The sequence below is a fragment of the Lissotriton vulgaris genome, chromosome 6, assembly GCF_964263255.1.
Source record: "Lissotriton vulgaris chromosome 6, aLisVul1.2, whole genome shotgun sequence".
NCBI classification, from domain to species: Eukaryota; Metazoa; Chordata; class Amphibia; order Caudata; family Salamandridae; genus Lissotriton; species Lissotriton vulgaris.
This window is the reverse complement of record NC_141694.1, coordinates 429,085,734-429,106,615: the sequence shown is the minus strand read 5'-3', so window position 1 is coordinate 429,106,615 and position 20,882 is coordinate 429,085,734. Positions and strand designations below refer to the sequence as shown.

Below are 20,882 nucleotides of genomic sequence, written 5' to 3'. Positions count from 1 at the left end.
TTTTCTATAAATTCTTCTTTTTCCTTTAAAAAAAATATAAAGACTAAATTATATCTTTGTCCATAAGTGTATCATTAAAAACTACCTTTACTAATTTTTAAACTACAGATAATTTTACAATCTCTAACTTATTGACTCTATAATGTGTAAGATACGACATTCCTCTTATTTTGAAAAAGAAATTGGCAATATAACTCTAAACATTGACACTGTGTTTTTTTTTTATTAAATAATTACTGTTGATAAAAGACATTTCACTGTAAAATGTATTTTTAGATTTTCTACATATTTGAAATATTTATTACCTGTACAATAATTTTTAGAGACCCATTTCTTTTATTTCATCACTACAAAGTGCAACATAAATATATGCACTCTAAAGAAAATAATCACACTATACAAACCATTTAATTCACTTTACAGATTATTACTTCCCACAGAGACAGTTCCATTTATATTACAACAGTATACTCACCATGTCAATGTCTTACCATATGCATATGTCATACTTACCATGAACAACCACCTCATAATAAAACTCTACATTAATATTTAAAAAACTGCCTATACATAGTATATTCACAGATATGCAGGAAAATGAGCATTACATTTCGATCCATATCATAATACCTCTCTCTAATTAAAAATGGAACACTGCCAAACATAATACAACAAGATTTTAAGAAATAATGAGCACTTCACAATTATTACTAAAACAAACCTGAAAGAATGATTTCTAAATCTCAACTCCTTGCAAAAGATCACATATCCCAAGCTCATTAAAACATAATTTGAACTGTCAATGGAGAACATCTCAAAAAACATATGTACTATAAGCAGATAGAACCACATGTAAAAAATTTGAGATAAAATCATGTTCAAAACATTTACAAATTACTCTTTATTATTTTCATCACCACCCACAGAAATTGCCAAACCATAAAAAGAAACTCACCTGAAAAAAAGAATATATATTCTCAATATATAACTTCGACAGGTTAATCCTTACAGGCACCAAACACTCTAAAAAGAGAAAAAATAAAATGTTATTAACTTATAACAAACTTATTTCCTACACAATATACAATCATTATAGCATTGAACAAGCATAAGTAATAAGATTCCCAAAATACTCTCCATTAAAAATAAATACAACATTTCTCATTTATAAAAGCATTGTGCCACAGATATGTCACTTTTCCTTATGTTAAAATTCATGCACCTACAACGGTAGGCTATGAAAAGTAAAAGGCCAACTCACAAAACAAAAAAAGCCTTATTAATGAAACATTGCGCCGCCACTGCGTCACTTTTAGCATGGGAAAAGTGACGCACTAGTGGCGCAAGGCCGTCATAAATAAAGCCCCATGTCCATACAGAAAAACTACAGGGCCAGCATTATACACATGCAAGCAATACACTTGCACAGAACCACAAATCAAACATACTCGATGCAAAACTCGCTAAAATATGCTACATGTGCCCTAATTAATGTGTAAATTTTAAACAAATTTTTTATAACTATAAACGCCATTTCGCATCTCAACTACTTATTTCCGCCTCACACGCCTCTGCTCCTTTAATTTCCTATAAAATTATGGGGCATATTATCAAAGGGGTTTATCACTGCTTTTTTGGCTTTAAAAGCCAAGAAAGCGGAGATAAAATTATGTCCCTATTACCAAGCTGTCGCTAACACCAGTTAGTGACAGCTAATAGGAGATAGCAACCATCTTGGGTTCCGCTTTACATGTCAGTGATATTTATCACTAATGACATGCAAAGTGTGTATGCCAAGATGTTAGCGACTGGAAACAATCACTAACATCGCTATCACCTATTACCAACTTTTGGAGATATTCGCGCTAAGCGCAAATATCTCCGAAAGCTAACACCTGCCATGAGCAGTTCTTAGCCATGTTATCCAATGGGAGGTGGATAACATGGCTAAGAGCATTTGCTCGATAATGCATGAATATCGCTGACTTTTCAGCGATATTCATGCATTGCGGCCGTTTTTTATCGCATTTGCGATAAACCTTGCTAATAGCAAGGTTTATCTGCGATAAAAATCGCCGATGTGCGGCGATAATTTTTGTCTCTAAACAAGTTAGAGACAAAAATTATCGCTAGTTGTTGGTAATATGCCCCTATATTTTTAAAAAACTTTACAGAAAAATATGTTCTTTCAACAAAATTTCCATTATTACTAGTGCTGTATTTCAAATGCAATACTGCAACCTTCAAACGATATCTCAATACAGTAGTTCTCCTCAATAGTGATTTGCGCAGCATCCAACAGATTACATACATGCACCTCTCGCCATTTTGTCGCTTTTGGCGCCTTTTTTTCCCCTCACATACATTCACCTCTCGCCATTTTGTCGCTTTTGGCGCCTTTTTTTTCCCCTCACATACATGCACCTCTCGCCATTTTGTCGCTTTTGGCGCCTTTTTTTCACCTCACACAGTAACATAACACAAACTTGATAGTGCTTCGTATGTAGACAGCTGATTCATAAAGTAATAATGTATAACAACTTGCATTTTCATATATCCTTCCTAAACTAAAAGACCAGACACCTTCTTCCACTTATTAAAATATAATATACTTCCTTATAAGAGTGTACAATGTTTTTTTCCAACTATATTCATTTTTCTTCAACTATAGCGTTTGTATTGCATGTAATTTCTATACTCATGTTACATAATGATTTACCTTTAAAACAGTACATTTCCAAATAAACATTTCAAATATTCACGGTTTCTATACTCATGTTACATAATGATTTGCCTTTAAAACAGTACATTTCCAAATAAGCATTTCAAATATTCACGGTTTCTCTTTTAATCCATAATGTCAACTGAAATGATTTCATATTAAAAAACTATTCATGGGTTCCACATAACCTTAACTGTAGACACTGAAGACCTTATTTATGAAGACCTTCCGCCGCCGGTGCCTCATTTTTTAAAATAAGAAAAAGTGACGCACCGGTGGCACAAGGCCTTCATAAATAAAGTCCTGAATGTTTTCTTTTCTCGACCTCACTTACTGATACTAGAACCTGCAAGCCAATTACGGCCCGTGAACTCTTTCTTAGTAGGTCGCGCACCGTAAAGACAGTTATACCACTGTTAACATTTTTTTTTTACTGTTACCAAGCACCGACACAGTTCCGCTTCACTCAGAGTTAATCACTGCTCCCACGCTTCTACAGGCCAGACGCTATGTCGTATTTCTCTCCTTATCACCCTTTCATCTCTACAATAACAAACAGTTCTCCGCCAGCCACCAGAGAACAGACTCAGATGCAGAGGCACCAAAGAGTGAAATACGACATACCATCTGCTCTGAGAAAGCAACCAAGCGGTACTTGAGAACGAAAACATTCAGTAGCGCTTTAAAAATACCAATGCAATTATATAATTATTTTTTTTAAACGTTCCAATCACTTTAATAGGACTATCTGTGTGTGCCTCCACAGCAAACTTCCTCAGGCCGGATTGAAGGCAAACACACAGACAATAAGATAACACAGGGCAACGGAGATGCAAAACACAAGGGACATGAAGATGGAGTCAAACAGAAGAACTGAGAGAGATATTTTTATGCTCCGTTTGCAACCTCAATGTACGAACACATTTACTACACAAATCTCTATACAACCTCATGGTCAAAACTTTTCATTTTATTTCACTCAACCACCTCCCTCACCCCACCAGTGCAAACGACGACCAGAAACCGCACTATAATTTTGACGTCTAACAGAAACTTTATCAATACCTTAATCATTACCACTTTAACCCCCTTCCCCGACCCTCTCGCCCCACCCCCACCAGTGCAGGCCACGGCCACCAACCAGCCTGAAATGTTGTCGACTGACAAAAAGTTTACGAATTCATTAACCATTACCATTTTTTCACAACGGTATCACTAGTAATTTACCATTTCTCTCTCTTTCTGCATTGTCTTTGTCTCTGCTAATATTATTTCTTCATATCCTCAACAACTTCTCTCATTATATATAAACGCTTCAAAATTACAAAAATAATTACTCTATATTAAAAATATTTTTTACTGTGTATTCAACATTTAAATGGAACAAATTACTTTTACAAATACAACACATTACGACAGTCATAAATTAGTTTTCACATGGAAAATCAATGATTGTTTCTGATTAAACTATATTATACGGTACATGACAAAACAAACAGTTACGCACTTACCTTTACCAATACTTTGAACGATGTAGAACAGTGAAAGTCACAAAACAGATATTCGTTAGCGGAACTCTGAATGTTGCTTCTATCACTGCAACCAAAATCAAATGGCACACATATCCAGTCAATACACACTCATATAACTCTCTTCAACCAATCACATTTCCTGACGCAAAATTGTAAAACCAAATTTACATTTCAATTGGTTGTCCTTCACAATATTTTCAGACTCACGTGAGAGACACCCATCACCAACTGCCATCTCCGGCTGTTTCCATGGTAACACCTCATTCTGCACCTTGCTGAAGGCACAGGTCAAAAGTTCATATCTCAACTTTCTACAACAAACTAAGAAGACTGTTTTCCCTCCAGAAACACCTGCCAATCCACAACTCAGTTACATGTCTTTTTTTCACACCCAATATTACTTTTCGTTTAACAAAAACATTAACATGCAACGTACTCTTCAATCTCCACTTATTATAATCAACCAATCATTTTTATTTTATTAACCACACCCAGCCTCTTCCTTTTTTTTTATTTAGAATTTCAACTTGTAACTACCATTCCACTTCCAGAACCGATCGGACGACGACTACAAATTCATTAAAAATGAAGGTCCGTCTAATAGGACACAGTTATATTCACTAGAGTGAAAAAAATGCAGTAAGCAGATACCACATGCAAGACGTCTATAGGAGAGACGGTGTTCATTTCACAAATAAGGGAAACACAATCTTCCTCTGCAACATCAGGCTCTGCATCGATACTTACTTATAAATGCAGAAAACACTCAATTAACACAAGGGGTCTTTTCAAAGCCACTTTATATCTAAGCACTCAAACTTCTAATTTATCTCCATTTTCATACTCTTGTGAATAGGTGTGCGCGAACGGGTGCGTGCACCCCGTTATTTTTTCCCGAAAAAAAAAATATTTTTTCGCGTTTGAGGGCCTTACTACACACCCCGAGAAAACCTACGCAGCAAAACAATCTCTACCTTCTCCCCTTTCCATGTTTCAACGCTTTGAAATGAACAATATATTTACTCGCAGTGACAAAATGGCGGACAAAACTTCCTGATTTCCTTCGAATCGAACGTTAACAGACGTCACGCAGCAAAAAAAATTCCGCTCACGCGCAGCCGCTTGGGTGCGCGCACGTGTGCGCGCCTATAGATATATAATTGACTTTAACTTTAATTTTCTCAACAACTACTGAACGGATTTACACCATTCCAAAAAAAGCATAATCTGCGAACAAGACTCTACAGTTTTTCCAAATTTCTTATAAATCCATTCAGCCGTTCGACCTGTAGCCGAGTCTAAAGGTCCTATGGAAAATAACATGGAGAAAACACGTTTTGGGACCCCCCTTATATCTCAGCCCCCACTTGACCAATCCCCCCCAAACTTTCAGGGAAGGAGCGCAGCGGACCGAGCCATCTTCTTTGAGAAATTCACAAAGATTCATCCACCAGTGCCAAAGTTATTCCAAATAGAATGTTGAGGATTTCCTATGGAAAACAATCCTAACTATAACTACCTACTACAAACGCCCACTCTAATCGAATGAACCCGACACATGCTGACTTCCCAACAGGATTTTTTCGTGCAAAAAATAAAGCAGAGTTCAGGAAACGCCAGGCAGACGCGTTTCTAGCGAGTGTGTAAACTTTCATCAGTGCCGGTTCCCGTTTCCTTTCAGAGCCTTGCACCTGGGGATACTTGTAGTGTCCTGAGCAGTCTCTGGCCACTCCTTCGATGGTATTTAAGAAAAGAGGAGCACAAAGACACCGGGTTATGTGCCTATTTCAAAAGAGTGAGGAACGACGTTGTACTAATGAATCAATTGACACTATATGTGTTCCTGATATATTCTAATATTTTATTTATTATTATTTAATCTTTTTTTTTTAAGTTTGAAGTTTATTGAAATAAAAAGAGGCAAAGACAGAAAATGAAGAAACAATCAAGAGTTATAAGAAACATGAAATCATTCTTACATATTGGTAGAATTAATGGAGGAAACAACTTGTGTATAAAATATAAAAGAGGCATGAAAATTGAGGAATATAGAGGGATGAAGAATTATCTCAGATTATAAAAGTATAAAAATAACATGGTAAAACATTAAATATAGTAGAGAACATAATAAACAAATACAGTAATGCATTCATGGTGGTTTACAAACTTCAACAGTACGTGATGGAATTGAGGTAGGAGGCCTAGCAACTTTTGATAAATATTCAGTGAGGGGAAGCCATAAAAGATCTCGTTTGACTGCTAAGGAGATAGGAGATACAAAATTAGTGTTGAGTCTATGATTAAAGCATATTGCGTTCCACCAAGCAGTAAAAGAGACATCATTAGCTTGTTTCCAGTGTGTTGTGATATGATGGAAAGCAATAGCTATACAAAGATCAAGCAATTTTTGTTTATGATGGGAGGTTGCAAAAACTGGAGATAGGGAACCTAAGAAAATGTGTGTAGTAGAGAATGAAATCGTAAAGTTGAAAATCTTTTGTAATTGGGACCAAACTAAGTGCCAGAAACGTAGAATAGGAGGACATTCGAATAGCATGTGTTTTAGATCAGCCATAGGGGATGGGCAGGACCAACAAGTAGATGATGTGTCTGGGGAGAAAGAGGATAGAGTTAATGGGGTAAATAATATACGATCGTAAATGAAAAATAAGGTTTGTGTAGTGTTGGCAGCTCTGGATGTACTATGAATCTTAGACCAAATTTTGTCCCATAAAATGAGAGACCATGTGTGAGATAGATCATTTCCCAAGCCAACTCAACTTTAGATTTCGTGCGTTCAGCAGAGGATTGTAGAGATTTATAAATAAATGAAGCAGAGAGAGATTGGTCGATAGCATTAGAAATCGACAGATGTGGTGTAGGGATAGAGTCAGAGGCCGGGAGTGAAGAAAGATATTGGGTGAGGGACGGGAGCAATGATAAATATTGTTTACGAGATGAGGATGGTAGGGAGAATTGCGTTTGTAGATCTTGAAAAGGAAGGGGTTTGTAGTCTAATATCAGTTGAGATACCCATTTGAGACCAAGGGAATGCCAGGATTTCCAATAAAAAGAACGGTTACGGATTTTGAGGAATTTATTATGCCAGATAGGTTGGGTGTGAGTAGAGGAGGCAGATGGGTAAGTGGATAATAGATATGGACGAAGAAGGGAGCAAGAGTGAGAAATAATAGGGGAACATAGGGATGAAACTTTAGAGGTAAAGGATAAAACTTCTGGAAATTCGCAAGGATGAAGTAAAGAAGATTCTAATGTGAGCCACAGAGGAGGAATGCGAGGAAGATCAGAAGAGAGCCATTTCATAGCTTGCTTAAAAGAAAATGCGTTGTGATAGGATTTAAAGTGGGGGAATTTGACACCGCCGAGGGATTTATCTTTTTTCAAGGAAGAGAGAGCTATTCGAGATTTTTTCCCTTTCCACAAAAATTTTAATAGAAGGGAGTCTATCGATTTGAAGTAATGATCTGAGATACGGATGGGAATCATGGAAATAGAATAGAGGACTAAGGGTGCTAGCATCATTTTGATTGAATCCAATCGACCCCACCAAGAAAGAAAGAGAGGATTCCAACGGGTTATTGAAGCGTTGATTTTGGTGGAGAGGGATTCGAAATTAAATTTAAGAGTATCTGGGATACGAGGGGCAAACCAAATACCTAAATATTTAATCTTCGTGGGTTGCCAGGAAAAGCCAGAGGAGTCAAAGAGATGTTTTTGACATAAGGGATTTAAGGGAAGAATTTCACATTTATCTGTATTGAGACGATAACCTGAAACGTTGGAAAAGGAAGAAACCTGATGGAGGAAGGAAGGGAGAGTGGTCTGAGGGTTTGAACAATAAAATAAAATGTCATCAGCGTAAACAGATAATTTAGCTTGTTTTTGAGGGCCATAGTGAAAACCAGTAATTGTGTCATCGAGTCTAATTTTAGTTAAAAAGGGTTCTAAGGCGATGATAAACAAAAGAGGTGATAAGGGGCATCCTTGACGTACCCCTCTCTGAAGGGGAAAGTAATCGGAAACCATACCATTTGCAAAGATTGAAGCATGGGGGCTAGAATAGAGTAAAGATATCAGAGAAATGAATTTAGGGGGGAAACCAAACCATCGGAGAGCTTGAAACATAAAGTCCCAACCTATTCTATCGAAAGCTTTTTCAGCATCGAGGGAGATGGCAGCGAGGGGGGCAGAAAGGGAGGGGGCTTTACTCAAAATATTAAAGAAGACACGAGAATTATCTGATGATAGGCGGCCTTTAACGAATCCGGACTGTTCAGGGCCTATAAGGTCTGGTAGTAAGGGATCTAGTCGGAGAGCTATAATTTTGGCGAAGATTTTATAATCTGTGTTTACTAATGATATGGGACGATAATTTTTACAAAGGGTATGATCTTTGTCGGGTTTGGGAATTAAACAAATCAATGCTTCTTGGAAAGTACCTTGAGAGGAGCCGGAAGTTGCAAAAGATTGGAATAGCAGATGTAATTTTGGGAGAAGAAGGGATAAAAAGTGATTGTAGAACTCAATGGTAAAACCATCGGGTCCTGGTGCTTTACCTCGACGAAGAATAGAGATTGCATGAGAGATTTCCGAAGGGGTAATATCTAACTCTAGTGGATGAAAGTCAAGATGAGAGGATTCTGGAGGGGGAATGTCATGAAAATATGCAAGAAGGTCATGAGGGTCGGGAGAGGATTCGGGAGTGTAAAGATTTTGGTAAAAGGAAACAAATTGAGTTAATATGTCTTTATCTTTAAAGAAAGAAATTCCATTTGGGCCTTGTAAGGATTCAATTTTTGTTCGGTCTTTACGTATCTTAAGATAATTAGCCAGGAGTTTGCCCATCTTGTTCTGTCCGCCGTAATAGCGGGAATTGCATTTTAGTAGGGAATTCGAGGCAGCGTTGGTGGTGAATTTATTAAAATCAAATTTGGCAGAAATTAATTCACGAAGAGAAGAATCAGAGTGTGAATTATAATAAGCATACTCCAATTTTTTAATTTTATCTAAGAGTTGAGTTGACTTAGAGATTGATTGTTTTTACTTCTGTGAAACAAAATTAATAATAAAACCGCGTGCAGCTGCTTTAAACGAGTCCCAAATCATGACAAAGGGAGAGTCTGGGAGGTGATTAATTGCAAAAAATTCAGTAGAAAATTTAGTAAATTGGGTGCAAAAATTAGAATCAAGGAGTAAGGAATTATTAAATCTCCATTGGCTTGAATGAGGGGAGTAGGGGATGAGGTCAATGTCCACAAAGACGGGAGCGTGGTCCAGAATCAGGATGGAGCCTATGTCTGAGTGAATGGCAAGTTGTGCTAATGGTTTGCTGAGGAAAAGGTAATAAATACGGGATTGGGAGTGATGAGTGGAGGAATAAAACGTGTATTCTCTAAGGTCTGGGTTACAAAGCCTCCAAATGTCAACTAAAGCATTATTCTGTATAGAGGAGAGAAACTGGGAATGCATTTTGGAAGGAACAAATTTAACTGTTGAATTCCTATCAATAAAGGGATCAAAAACTTGGTTGCAGTCACCGCCAAGAATAACATATTGGTCATTGAGGGTAACAAGTTTATCCGAAATAGCTGGCCAAAACAATTTATCAACACCAGTAGGAGCATAAATATTAAATATAACTATTGGTATTTTATCTATCAGCATTTTAACCATAACCCAACGTCCGTTATCATCACATTCTTGAGAGACAATGGAAACATTCAATTTTTTATGACAAAGTATAACTGTACCATTTTTCTTACCTACGGCAGGAGAATGGAAAACATGACCCACCCAGCATCTTTTAAGTTTAGAGGCTTCCAAGTCTGTAAGGTGGGATTCTTGTAAGAGGGCTACATCTGCCTTAAGTCTGGTTAAATGCGTTAAAACTCGTTGACGTTTAATAGGGTTATTTAACCCTTTAACATTCCAGGTGACTACTCGGAATGTAAATTAGCAAGAAGATGATAGAAAAGAAAAAATGTAGTAGATAAGGAGTTAAGAAAAGGTTGAGATAAGTAGTAAGAATGCGAAGTCGAATTTATGACAGAGATAGAAAGAGAGAAAAGTTGAGAGGAAGAGTAGTGAGAGCTAGAGAAAGTAGTAAAGAAGGAGAATAGTGTGAGGAGTGATGGTAAAATAGATAGCATAGAAGAAATAAGATAGGATAGAAGAAAGAGAGGAGACATACCAACAAATACAATAGAAGAAGAGGGGTGACGACGCCAAAAGAGGACGACATCGACAACTGAACTCACGCGACCGAACACTCGAGGAACCAGCATAGGAGTAATTGAGGATATCGAATATACACCAGGGTGAGGAACATGAGGAGGGGATCTGTAGGGAGACAAAAATCGAAAAGGGGAGATTAAGGAAACATATGAAGACCAAATACATAAATGTACAAAAATAGATAAAACATATGTGGGTTAAGTACAACAAACTAGGATGGAGAGAACATAGACATACACAAGGAAACAGGTGAGGGAAATATTGCTGTTAAACAGGGAAGACACATGATAAATTAAACTGGTCGTGCAGTGTCCATATTTTCGGCTTCATGAAAGCGAAGAAACTCTTCAAGGGCATGCGGTTCTTCAAAAGTAGTGGTCTTTTCCTTGTAGGTCACCTTGAAGAGACACGGGTGAAGTAAACCAAACCTGGCACCAAGGTCTCGAAGTCGTGGTCGTAGGTCGAGAAACTGCTTTCGACGGTCAGCTGTTGGTTTAGCTACATCCTGAGAAAGGTATAAACGGTGGCCTTCCCACATAATTTGTTTTTTCGCTTTTGCCGCAGAAAGTACTTGAAGGAGATCAGTATATTGCAAGAACAACATGATAACTCCGCGGGGTTTGGTGGAAACTTTCGGACCAAGTCTGTGTGCGCGTTGAATGTTGAGGGAGGAAGATGAAGGAAGATCTAGAATTTTCTGCAGGAAGGTTTGGAAAAATTCGGTTGGATTTGACCCTTCTGTGTGCTCCGGAAGATTATAAAGGCGTAGGTTATTTCTACGATTTCTATTTTCCAACTCTTCCGTCTGCCTTCTTAGGAGAGAAACATCCTTCTCCAACGTCGAAATTCGTGCGCATGAAGCCTGAAGAGATTCTGTAGATTGTTCCACCAAAAGAACCCTCGATTCAAGTGTGGACCATTTGTCATGAAGGAATTGCAAAGTTTTGGTGGTTTCAGCCATAAAAGGTTTAAGTGCACGAAGTTCTTCAAGAATAAGGTCCATGGAAGCTGAGTGTGACGAGGAACCTGGAGAGGGAGGGTCTTTCTTCAGACGTTTAGAAGAACCAGGTTGCAGGAGCTTATTAGAGAGATTCGTTTTAGGAATGGCTCCTTGTGTAGCTTCAGGTTTGTGAGGAGCTTGTTCATCCATGGTACGTGTCGTAGAGTCAGAGTCTGATGACTGACGAGAAACGACCTTGGGAGCCGTTAGCTTGAGGTTGCGCAATTTCCCCATATAAGGCAAGGAAGTAATACAGCAGCGCTGCTACAGATTCCCTGAAAAGCAAATGCTGTGGAGAATTTCTTTTCCGTATGCAAAACTTCTTCAGAAGAAGTGAAATATAGTAGAATGTGCCAGAAGAAAGTAAGCCGCGATGAAGATGCGCTAAACACGTTGAGAGACCAGGTATTCGAGAAGGTAATTTAGTGAAAAACAACGTGAAGCCTCGAAACACTGAAAATGAAAAATTGCCGCTTTATGAACATGATGTAGGAGCAGGTGGCTGATAAAGGCGAAGGGTTCATAGAGCAGGTCTTCCGGTAAGGTTCACATGAGGGAAAACCGCTGTTGAGAGGTTTGCGGTAAAAGAAAGAAAATGGCGGTCGCCAGAACAGCGAACCGCGTCACGTAGAAAAAGAGCACATTCCGGTGGAATTGAGAGACAGGGAATATAACGTCCTGCTCACCTCACATTCCGATTGTCGATTATCTGCAGTGGACCGGAAAAACCTCGGTGTATGTTAAGATAATCGCTGGTGTTCGAGCCCAGTCAGCGGAGCCTCGCCGTCAAGCCGCCATCTTGTGCGGCGCTCAAGCCACGCCATTATTTAATCTTTTTTACAGAAATGTTTTAGCTAATAAGGAATATATACAGACAAGGTGTTTGTATATGTGACATAAATATTATGAATAGGTAGTACAAAAAGTGGTATCAAAGAATCCAAACCATTCATAAAATACAGAAGCACATTCCCATTCAACGCGTTTCGGTGTGAGCCTTCTTCAGGAAGTCTGTATTTCTTACACAATAACATTTACTGTAGTAGGGTTCAATGATGACTATACTCTGTGGGTATATGTCGAATATGAATTACACCATGACTCTCGAGTGTGTCGCATTATAACTTGTTGGAAAAAATTCCTCGTGGTGTCTTTATAATAAACAGAGAGATTACGAGGGTCAGTTGATAGGTAAGAATTTCCTCGCCCGCTCTTTACCAGATCGCTTTGCTTGATAAATGATAACAACTAAGCGTGGGGCGCTGGTTCTGCTGGACCTGTGTGGGTTCGATCATTGCTTCATGGCTTGAAAAATCTTCCAATTTACAGCCTAGCCGGTTCCACCATATCTGGACCAAAGATCTGGTTCTTCATTCTCTTTATTTTGCAATGCTGGACATTTAACCTTTATCCCTGCGTTATCCCGACAGCTCCTCAAATCACGAGTACGTGACCCTTTCCGACGTGCCCGTTGCACCGCACAGTCTATCTCACTCCTTCGATGGTTCCTCCTGCTCGTAGCTGTGCTGCCTCCTGTGGAGATGGTGGGACCAGAGGAATGCTGGTACAGCGAGTCCGTCGTGTCAGCCCATACAGTGAATGGCTGGCAAATGCACAGTGGCTTGTCTCGCTGTGTTGCACTCCTCTGCTTTCATCCACAAGGAGAATGATTCGCAGTACCTGGTGGGGCCCCTGCAGATATGCTGCTGCCCCCTTCCTCGAAGTAATGAGTCCCAGCCTAATAGCATGAGACCGCTCGGGGGGTGAAGCGCTGTAGTTTAATACCGAGTCCAAAGTTGCTGACTTGGCGCCTCACACCAGATCAGGAGGGCATGTCGGTAAGCCAGTGAAACAGCATACTGGCTATTAAATGAACCAAACACCCACTCTAATGGAATGAGCCCGACATATGCGGACTTCCCAGCAGGATTTATTTGTGCAAAAAATAAAGCAGAGTTCAGGAAACGCCAGTCAGAAGTGTTTCTAGAGAGTGTGTAAGCTTTCATCAGTGCCGGTTCCCGTTTCCTTTCAGAGCATTGCACCTGGGGATACTTGTGTAGTGTCCTGAGCAGTCTCTGGCCACTCCTTCGATGGTATTTAAGAAAAGAGGAGCACAAAGACACCGGGTTATGTGCCTTTTTCAAAAGAGTGAGGAACGACGTTGTACTAATGAATCAATTGACACTATATGTGTTCCTGATATATTCTAATATTTTATTTATTATTATTTAATCTTTTTTACAGAAATGTTTTAGCTAATAAGGAATATATACAGACAAGGTGTTTGTATATGTGACATAAATATTATGAATAGGTAGTACAAAAAGTGGTATCAAAGAATCCAAACCATTCATAAAATACAGAAGCACATTCCCATTCAACGCGTTTCGGCGTGAGCCTTCTTCAGGAAGTCTGTATTTCTTACACAATAACATTTACTGTAGTAGGGTTCAATGATGACTATACTCTGTGGGTATATGTCGAATATGAATTACACCATGACTCTCGAGTGTAGGGTATTATAACTTGTTGGAAAAAATTCCTCGTGGTGTCTTTATAATAAACAGAGAGATTACGAGGGTCAGTTGATAGGTAAGAATTTCCTCGCCCGCTCTTTACCAGATCGCTTTGCTTAATAAATGATAACAACTAAGCGTGGGGCACTGGTTCTGCTGGACCTGTGTGGGTTCGATCATTGCTTCATGGCATGAAAAATCTTCCAATTTACAGCCTAGCCGGTTCCACCATATCTGGACCAAAGATCTGGTTCTTCATTCTCTTTATTTTGCAATGCTGGACATTTAACCTTTATCCCTGCGTTATCCCGACGGCTCCTCAAATCACGAATACGTGACCCTTTCCGACGTGCCGGTTGCACCGCACAGTCTATCTCACTCCTTCGATGGTTCCTCCTGCTCGTAGCTGTGCTGCCTCCTGTGGAGATGGTGGGACCAGAGGAATGCTGGTACAGCGAGTCCTTCGTGTCAGCCCATACAGTGAATGGCTGGCAAATGCAAAGTGGCTTGTCTCGCTGTGTTGCACTCCTCCACTTTCATCCACAAGGAGAATGATTCGCAGTACATGGTGGGACCCCTGCAGACACGCTGCAGCCCCCTTCCCCGAAGTAATGAGTCCCAGCCTAATAGCATGAGACCACTCGGGGGTGAAGCGCTGTAGTTTTATACTGAGTCCAAAGTTGCTGACTTGGCGCCTCACCCCAGATCAGGAGGGCATGTCGGTAAGCCAGTGAAACAGCATACTGGCTATTAAATGAACCAAACACCCACTCTAATGGAATGAGCTGACTTGGCACCTCGCACCAGATCAGGAGGGCATGTCGGTAAGCCAGTGAAACAGCATACTGGCTATTAAATGAACCAAACGCCCACTCTAACGGAATTAGCCCAACATATGCGGACTTCACAACAGGATTTATTTGTGCAAAAAATAAAGCAGAGTTCAGGAAACGCCAGTCAGATGCGTTTCTAGCGAGTGTGTAAGCTTTCATCAGTGCCGGTTCCCGTTTCCTTTCAGAGCCTTGCACCTGGGGATACTTGTAGTGTCCTGAGCAGTCTCTGGCCACTCCTTCGATGGTTCCTCCCCGCCTCTGCTCGTAGCTGTGCTGCCTCCTATGGAGATGGTGGGACCAGAGGAATGCTGGTACTGCGAGTCCGTCGTGTCAGCCCATACAGTGAATGGCTGGCAAATGCACAGTGGCTTGTCTCGCTGTGTTGCACTCCTCCGCTTTCATTCACAAGGAGAATGATTCGCAGTACCTGGTGGTATATATATGTATATATATATATATATATATATATATATATATATATATATCAGACAATGTAGGTTAACCTTAGGAATGCCAGTTGTTGTTTCTGTCCCAAGAAGAAAAACCAACGAATCCCAAATTGCTGGCAAGAGGTACTTTATTCAAGTGAAGGTCACAGCAGCGCTCACAGATGACGCGTTTCGGGCGGATGCCCTTGCTCACATAAAAAATGTTTCCCATAATGCCTCTTTTTAAACCTCTTCATGAACACCATGTGATGCATAAATAATGAATATAAAGAAAATACTTATAGGTCACATGTTGATACAATGTGAAGTGCCTTTGATAACATATGTCTATGGTTGGATGACATTCTCATTACTTCAATTCATTTAATCTTGTCATTTTATATCAGCATAAATGCTTTTATGTTCCATTCAATTTGCCAAAACTGCAATAAAGTGCAATATGCATAGATCCCTTTGGTATGTGCAAAAGAGTGCCAATATATATATATATATGTATCTGGCTGCAGATAGTTGCGAGTGGTTTCGTGTTGGATCTCAAATGCACGCGCCAATGGGAATGCTCTGATTGGCTAGACGCAACGTGAAAAGAAAGATGCGGTTGCCATTTTATCACTTGGGCAAGTTCCTGGGCCAGACAGATTTCATGAAAGCTAACATGGGGGTCAGGGTGGAGATACCTTGACCCCCTGTTTGAGAAATGGGTGTGTTAGTGTCACAAGTTATGTGTCCAAAATAGATTTTGTCTTTGCATGCGATAGTCACGACGATGACGCGACCCCCAGAGGATATCAGAATCATCGCAGCGACACCGCGAATATTGGTGTAAATATAACAAAAATATCAGTGAATCATTAATACACATTTTTATAGGCATATATTGAGATTCTGATAAATGTTTTTATTGAGTTATTTAGATAGTGAATTATCTAGTGTGATGTTAGAATAAATTATTTAGATATCATTTTTGAACGTGGTGGGGGCTATTGAATTCTTGCTTTCGCGTCATATCGGTGGGGATCTTACCTTATCTTATCTTAAGTGACATTTATAGAGTGCACTGGCATCATAAGTTTCCTGGCGCTAGAGTACAGAGTGCGTAGAGTGTGAAGAGGCAGACTAACCGGTTTGGGTGAATAGACAGGTTTTAAGGAGCTTCCTAAACTTAAGTAGAGAACAGCTAGACTTAATGGACAGGGGAAGAGGATTCCATAGTTTGGGGGCCAGGTGGACAAATCTGCGGCCGCCAAACTTGTTTGTTTTGATTTTGGGGGCGACCAGCAGGTGGAGGTGAGCCGACCGGAGATTGCACGCTGGTCGTTGCTGCCTAATCAGTGTTTTGAGGAAAACAGGGCTGGTACAGTGAAAAGACTTGAAAGTCAGGCAGCCAATCTTGAAGGCCGCCCTTTGTTCAACTGGCAGCCAATGCAATTTGCGCAGCAGGGTTTTCGCAGCCTGCCACTTTGGCGTTTTGTGAATAAGTCTGGCCGCCTGGTTCTGCACGATTTGAAGACGGCGGAGCAATGATTGTGGGAGTCCATGGTATAAAGAGCTCGAAAAGTTGAGGCGAGATAGTACCAGTGAGATGACAACCTGGACCAGTGCCGCATGTGGCAGTAGATGGGCTGTTTTACGAATTTTACGAAGCTGGAACATGCTTGCGGAAATCACAGCCCCTACTTGAGCCTTAAGAGAAAGCTCAGCGTCAATGACCACCCCTAGACTCTTCACCAAGCTGACAGGGGCGGGAGGGGGGCCCAACTCGATGGGCCAGAACTGGGGACCCCAGTGTACTAAACTATTCCCCGGGAGAAGCTCCATTTTTCCAGGATTTAATTTCAGTTGATTGTGGTTAATCCACTGCTGGATGTGGATCATGACTGAATGGGAGCTGTTGACAGCATCGGGGGAGTCAAGAGGGAAGATTATCTGCAAATCATAGGCATAATTAAACGCTGTGATATCCCACCTCTTGGGCGAATGAATCAGTGGCTGAAGGTATAAGTTGAACAAGAGGGGAGAGAGGGACTCCGCAACTCGTGGGAGTCTTGGCAGCCGTAAAAGGGCCCAGACGCACGGCTTGTGTTCTGCCGACGAGGAAGGACTCAATCCACTTGAGGGCAGGGCCCTGAATGCCGGCCTGTCCGACATGGTGGAGAAGGATGTCATTGTCCACCGTGTCAAACGCGGCCGACAGGTCCAGGAGAACGAGGGCCTGGGGGGTCCCTACGTCAGCGTTCCCCCTCAGGGCGTCCAATACTGCCAAGATGACGGCCTCGGTGGAGTGGGCCGGCCTAAAGCCGGCCTGATTAGGCTCATGATAGCAGGAGCTCTCGACAAAGTTTGAGAGGCACCGAGTGACGTGGGATCCCGAGAAGCTTAGACAAGTAGGGCAGGAGGGATATAGGACGATAGTTGGTGAGGTCAGCAGGGTCCGCACCAGGTTTCTTCGATAGAGGCACTAAAATGGCCTCCTTAAAGGAACTGGGAACCGTGCCAGTATTGAGGGAAGCATTCAGCATGGGTAGTATATGATCTGGTAGTTTGAGGCAGACGTCCCGGAGGACCGAGGGACGGCAACAGTCATTGGGAGAACCTGATTTGACCCGGGCCACGAGCTCCGCTAAGGTGTTGGGGTCAAGGGCAGGAAGCTGGGTGAAAGATAGTAGGTTATTGAGTGAGGTGTCTGAGGGCCGCACATGGGTGAGGGGGGAATGGAGTCTTAATTTTGGGAATTTTCTCGATAAAGAAAGAATTAAGGGCGTCGCAAGTCTCTAGAGTTGGAGTCTGAGCAGGTAGAGTTCTATCATCCGTGGTAATTTCATCATAATCTTGAAGACTTCCTTCAATTTATTATGAGCGGACAAAATTCGGTCGGAGACATGTGCAGATATAGTCGAAGAAATCCGCCTTTTATAATATTAGCGAGCTGCCGCGAAGAGCAATCTATCTGTGTCGGCATAGTTGCGTCTCCAGATCCGTTCCAGCTGACGCACCTTCAGTTTGTGTTCTTTAAGATCGCTGGAGAACCATCTGTGTGAGTTACTATGTCTGGTATGTGGGAATTTGGTTAAGGGGCGAATTGGTCACTGGCCGTCTTTAGCCAGTTACAGATGTCGCCTTCCATTGCATCCATATTGGCATGGGTGTTGGTGGCAGGTCGAGTATTGGCCAGGGCCGCGAGAAAGCCTTAAGAGTCATAGGAACTCCATTTACGCGATAATCCACCTGCCATAAAGGGGGGCGGTGACCCTTCCGCTGACAGTAATGGTGGTATCAATTAAATAGTGATCCGACCAGACACATGGGGAGATGAGTGGCTGAGATAGCACTAGGTCATGAATCCAGATGTGATCAAGGGTATGACCCTTGATGTGGGTGGGCGCGGAAATTTGTTGAGTCAGGTTGAGGCTGGTAAGAGCTTCAAACAATTCCGTGGCATGGGGGCCGGCTTTGTCGTCATTGAACCAATAGTTGAAATCGCCAAAGAGAGAGATTCTGGTGTGGTGTGTCAGCAGGTTAGACAGCTGTTCACTCATGGTGGTAGGAAATGAGGGCATGGAGTGAGGGGGTCGGTATAAGAGTATGAGTGTGAGGGCGCTAGCCTCTGTTTCCAGGCTGATGACCAGATTATCTACCTCTGGCAGAACAAGAGATGCTGTGGTAATAAATTTGAATTGCTTTGATATGATGGCTGCCACCCCGCCCCCAGGGCGACCTGAAGGGCGGTCAGCATGAAGGATGTAGTAGTCTGGTGGGAGGGCCGCCAAGATATCAGGGTGGGAATCAGCAGTAAGCCATGTCTCTGTAAGTAGTAATATATCTGGTTTTTCATTGGAGAGGAGAATGAAGATGTCAGATTGGTGCTTGACCGAGGGAGCGTGTGTTCGGATACATCACCCGGACGGATGTCTCACTCCTTGATGGCACCGCAGTATGCTTGCGGCAGCTGGGAGAGTTGAATGCCCTGCAAGCAAGGCCAGCGGCATTAATCCGCCTCACTGTATCTGGAGAGGGCGGTGGGTAGGAAAGCTGTAGCTGTCTGAGGGTGTTGGCAGAGTAGGAGAAAGGGTCAGCCAGCGTTCCCAGCCCCTTGGCCCGACCTGGCACGGAAGGGCACAGACGGGCTTGCCTTTGGCGTACCCGCTGCGCCCGTCCGCTGCGCTCCCGGTAGGAGGGGACCATTTTATAGTTACTGGGGCGGGAGGGGCTGAGCACTAGACTGCTCGCCAAATTCACACCCAAGATGGCGGGCGCAATGAAATCAAAGCCATGGCAGCGTTTAATCGGCTGCAGTGGGGCTAGGAGCAAAGACTGGGTAAGCGGTAGGATTACTAACAGTCTAACATGTGCCGCAAGTATTAAAAACGAATTTAGGTGAAAAACGAAATCAAAGTGCAGTTTTAAAAATAGCAGGCAAGGAATACACTTGGAGCATACAGGTCCCGGCTTCCGCCTCAGGACAATCACACACACACTATTAATCAGTGTTAGTGTGAGAAGAGGTCTTTTTGTAGTTACTGGGGCGGGAGTGGATCGCGATTACTGACATCATTGCGATCTCCTGCTATGGCTGAGATACCCGCCACCCCCTCTCAACACGATCCCCAAAAGAAGGGAAACCGGAAACAGTTCTTCAAAGTTTTTGGATGTGGGAGGGAGTGACCCTCCCGCGGCCGTATTTATTAAAACAAAAAATTAAACATTAAACGTTTCATATTATGTACAATTTCATTATCACATTTGCGATGTTTGGCTAATCTTAACATATTCTCTAATACAGAGGTTCTCCTAGCCGAACTAGCATCCTACAGAAACATTCTCTATAAACACTGAAATTGTACATCCTAACGTTTAAGGGCCAACGGCAAGGTCATAACCGGTGTCAAGATCCCTAACCAGACTTACCCCTCCCACTTGGGAAGGGCGACAGCACAGAGGCTTACCTCAAGTGCAACTACTAACAATTTCCCTTGACTTGTCGGGGGCACTTAAGACTCGACGCCATTTAAAGGTCGTTCGAATACTTGTGTGTGGTATCTAGAAGGTATCGTGGACCTCCCCCCACCCCACACAACTTACCGCATCTGCCGTCGCAGATGACCCTGGCCCCGGGAAATTCCTCAGGAGGGGGCTGTAACCCCTCCTACACAGGAAGGGGCCTTGACCGCCTTTCCTTAACTTCCGGCGACCCGCCCTTAGACGGGACCGCCTCCCCATTGAGGGGCCAATGGCCACCTCCCCCGAGCGCTCCCATCCGTGTTGGGTGACGCCCACTCATAGGGATCTACCAATTAGTGCTCACCGATCATGACCTTACCGCCTACCAAAAAATAAATACGACAATTCGAACTTATGAAAACATTGGTCGCTACGACCGAAAGAGCATGCTCAAAAAGCAACACTACATCAAGTCCTTTTAATCGTAACAACCTAAATGATATTCACCATACTTTATTATGAAAAACAACAAAACTGATACTTTCACAACCTGTAAACGAAAAAGGAAGAACATACTTAGAAAATCCACTTTATTGCACAACAACTTGCTGTCCTCAGGGGCTGGTGGGTGGGTCAA

The 20,882-nt window shown here is 41.8% G+C and overlaps 1 protein-coding gene across 1 annotated transcript in view; it reads left to right on the top strand.

The window, feature by feature from the left end:
* HMGCLL1 (3-hydroxy-3-methylglutaryl-CoA lyase like 1) overlaps positions 1-20,882 on the top strand; it is an 826,606-nt gene that overhangs the window by 455,045 nt on the left and 350,679 nt on the right. The gene's annotated exons all lie outside the window — the stretch shown is intronic.